We start from the raw sequence: 4,477 nt of genomic DNA, 5'->3' as shown, positions 1-4,477 counted from the left end.
CCAGATTAGAGGATAAAATTATTCCCACTCCTTTCCTTCTTCCATCTATTCCAACATAACACATCTTGTAGCCTGCACCAATTTCTGCCGTTTGTTCTCCCTTCCACTTCGTTTCCTGTACTAGCAGAATGTCAATTTACTTATCTTTCATCATTTTAACTATTTCAAAGTTTTTACCTGTCATGTTCCCTACGTTAAATGAGGCCACTTTGACATCTTTTGTGTTGTCAAATCTATATCGGACTTTCGTCTTTAGCCTTCTCCGCCCTTTAGAAGGCAGCCTTCTGTCGAGGGGCTTGCGCGTCGTTTGCGAGGTACGCTCTAGCCATATCCGGATTTGTGTGTTGCTAAACCATCATAAAAGAGTTAACAGGGGGTTTTACTGGGCGGATGTCCTTCCTGCCGCCCAACCCTCACTATTTATTCGGGCTTGGGACCGGCACTAAGAGAGAGCTGGGTTGTGGCTTGCTTTCCACCGTGACTGTTTATATATATATATTATATATTATAATATATATATATATATATATATATATATATATATATATATATATATATAAGATATATACATGTATATGTGTGAAGTGTGTGTGTGTGTGTTGAATTTCTACCATATTGTTTCAGTACTCTGAAGGTGGCTTAGCAATAAAGCTGACACTAGTCAAGATTTATTAGTTTTCAATATATGAAAATCTTGTATCAAGTATGCTTAAACCTATACTATATATATATATATATATATATATATATATATATATATATATATATATATATATATATATATATATACATATATATATATATATAGATATATATATATATATCATATATATACGAGCTACATATGTCCTTTAATATCTAAATCGTTCTGCCTCGGAATTAATATATTTTCATATATGTAAACCGAAGGGGAATTTTTTTAGCTTATAACAATTTTATCCGCTAGTGGGTTCGAACCAGCGCCCAGCAAACAGAGAAGGAAACAGGATTTCAGTGACATTATAAGTTTATAATGACTCCAACCTTACAAATCACCGTCAAACTCGGGTATTCATAATTAGATTCGATATCTAACCCTGTCTACCAACCATGTTAACAAATTTGAATGTTTGCCGCTCGTAGCCATATTATGAATATGATATGACTTTTATAATGGCTATGTGCAGGGAAATGCACTACAACGCTACCGAGAGCGAGGGGGTTTCAAGCAGTCTCCAAAACTACAAATTACCTGAGTGCGACAGGTATTTGATATGGGAGGTGGCACAAACTTATATCCTATTTGCGGTGGCTGGGTGGGTTAAAGCTTCACTGCCAGTCCTGGAATTTAAGATGTCGATGGTTCGTGCCCGTCAGCCGGCAATTCTATTGTCGCCTAAGAATTCCCCTTCAGTTAAGCATATATGAAAATATGTTAATTCCGAGGTAGAGCGAATTAGATATTAAAGGACATATGTAGCTCGATATATGTATATGAATCACGGTAATGTGAAATGACTTATATAATGGCTACGTGCGGGCAAAAGAACTACAATGCTACCGAGAGCGAGGGGGTTTCATGCAGTCTCCAAAACTACAAATTACCTGAGTGTGACAGGTATTTGAGATGGGAGGTGGCATAAACTTATATCCTCTTGTGGTGGTGGGGTGGGCTAAGGCTTCAATGCCAGTCCTGGAATTGAAGATGTCAATGGTTCCTGCCCGTTGGCCGGCAATTCTATTATTGCTAAATAAATTCCCCTTCGGTTAAGCATATATGAAAATATATTAATTCCGAGGTAGAGCAAATTAGATATTAGACATTTGTAGCTTGATATATGTATATGAATCATGGTAATGTGATATGACTTATATAACGGCTATGTGCAGGCAAAAGCACTGCAACGCTACTGAGAGCAAGGGGGTTCCATGCAGTCTCCAAAACTACAAATTACCTGAGTGCGACAGGTATTTGAGATGGGAGACGGCATAAAATGATATCCTCTTGCGGTGGCGGGGTGGGCTAAGGCTTCACTGCCAGTCCTGGAATTTAAGATGTCGATGGTTCGTGCCCATCGGCCAGCAATTCTATTGTCACCTAAAAACTCCCCTTCAGTCAAGCATATATGGAAAGATAATTCATTCCCCGAAGGTGAGCGAATTAGATGTTAAAGGACATTTTTAGCTCAATATATGTATATGAATCACGGTAATGTGATATGACTTATATAATGGCTACATGCGGGCAAAAGCACTACAACGCTATCGAGAGCGAAGGGATTTCATGCAGTCTCCAGAACTACAAATTACCTAAGTGTGACAGGTATTTGAGATGGGAGGCAGCATAAACTTATATCCTCTTGCGGTGGCGGGGTGGGCTAAGGCTTCACTGCCAGTCCTGAAATTGAAGATGTCGGTGGTTCATGCCCGTTGGCCGGCAAGTCTATTGTCGCCTAAGAATTCCCCTTCGGTTAAGCATATATGAAAATATATTAATTCCGAGGTAGAGCGAATTAGATATTAAAGGACATTTGTAGCTCGATATATGTATATGAATCACGGTAATGTGATATGACTTATATAATGGCTACGTGCGGGCAAAAGCACTACAACGCTACCGAGAGCGAGGGGTTTTCATGCATTTCACCAAAACTACAAATTAACTGAGTGCGACAGGTATTTGAGATGGGAGGCGGCATAAACTTATATCCTCTTGTGGTGGTGGGGTGGGCTAAGGCTTCAGTGCCAGTCCTGGAATTGAAGATGTTGATGGTTCGTGCCCATTGGCCGGCAATTCTATTATTGCTAAATAAATTCCCCTTTGGTTAAGCATATATGAATATATATTAATTCCGAGGTAGAGCAAATTAGATATTAGACATTTGTAGCTTGATATATGTATATGAATCACGGTAATGTGATATGACTTATATAACGGCTACGTGCGGGCAAAAGTACTACAATGCTACCGAGAGCGAGGGGGTTTCATGCAGTCTCCAAAACTACAAATTACCTGAGTGCAACAGGTAATTGAGATGGGAGGCTGCATAAACTTATATCCTCTTGCGGTGGCGGGGTGGGCTAAGGCTTCACTGCCAGTCCTGGAATTTAAGATGACGATGGTTCGTGCCCGTAAGCCAGCAATTCTATTGTCACCTAAGAACTCCCCTTCAGTCAAGCATATATGGAAATATATTAATTCCGAGGTAGAGTGAATTAGATATTAAAGGACATTTGTAGCTCGATATATGTATATGAATCACGGTCATGTGATATGACTTATATAATGGCTACATGCGGGCAAAAGCACCACAACGCTACCGAGAACGAAGGGGTTTCATGCAGTCTCCAGAACTACAAATTACCTGAGTGTGACAGGTATTTGAGATGGGAGGCGGCATAAACTTATATCCTCTTGCGGTGGCGGGGTGGGCTAAGGCTTCACTGCCAGTCCTGGAATTTAAGATGTCGATGGTTCGTGCCCATCGGCCAGCAATTCTATTGTCACCTAAAAACTCCCCTTCAGTCAAGCATATATGGAAATATATTCATTCCGAGGTGAGCGAATTAGATGTTAAAGGACATTTTTAGCTCAATATATGTATATGAATCACGGTAATGTGATATGACTTATATAATGGCTACATGCGGGCAAAAGCACTAACACAACGCTATCGAGAGCGAAGGGTTTCATGCAGATCTCCATACGTTAAATTACCTAAGTGTGACAGGTATTTGAGATGGGGAGGCGGCATAAACTTATATACCTCTTGCGGTGGCGGGTGGGCATAAGGCTTGCACCTGGGCAAGCCACCAGTCCTGGAATTGAAGATGTCGATGGTTCATGCCCGTTGGCCGGCAATTCTATTGTCGCCTAAGAATTCCCCTTCGGTTAAGCATATATGAAAATATATCAATTCCGAGGTAGAGCGAATTAGATATTAAAGGACATTTGTAGCTCGATATATGTATATGAATCACTGTAATGTGATATGACTTATATAATGGCTACGTGCGGGCAAAAGCACTACAACGCTACCGAGAGCGAGGGGTTTTCATGCATTTCACCAAAACTACAAATTAACTGAGTGCGACAGGTATTTGAGATGGGAGGCGGCATAAACTTATATCCTCTTGCGGTGGTGGGGTGGGCTAAGGCTTCAGTGCCAGTCCTGGAATTGAAGATGTTGATGGTTCGTGCCCATTGGCCGGCAATTCTATTATTGCTAAATAAATTCCCCTTCGGTTAAGCTTATATGAATATATATTAATTCCGAGGTAGAGCAAATTAGATATTAGACATTTGTAGCTTGATATATGTATGTGAATCACGGTAATGTGATATGACTTATATAACGGCTACGTGCGGGCAAAAGTACCACAACGCTACCGAGAGCGAGGGGGTTTCATGCAGTCTCCAAAACTACAAATTACCTGAGTGCAACAGGTAATTGAGATGGGAGGCTGCATAAACTTATATCCTCTTGCGGTGGCGGGG

The sequence above is a fragment of the Macrobrachium nipponense genome, chromosome 16 (genome assembly GCF_015104395.2).
Source record: "Macrobrachium nipponense isolate FS-2020 chromosome 16, ASM1510439v2, whole genome shotgun sequence".
NCBI classification, from domain to species: domain Eukaryota; kingdom Metazoa; phylum Arthropoda; class Malacostraca; order Decapoda; family Palaemonidae; genus Macrobrachium; species Macrobrachium nipponense.
This window is presented reverse-complemented; position numbering follows the sequence as displayed.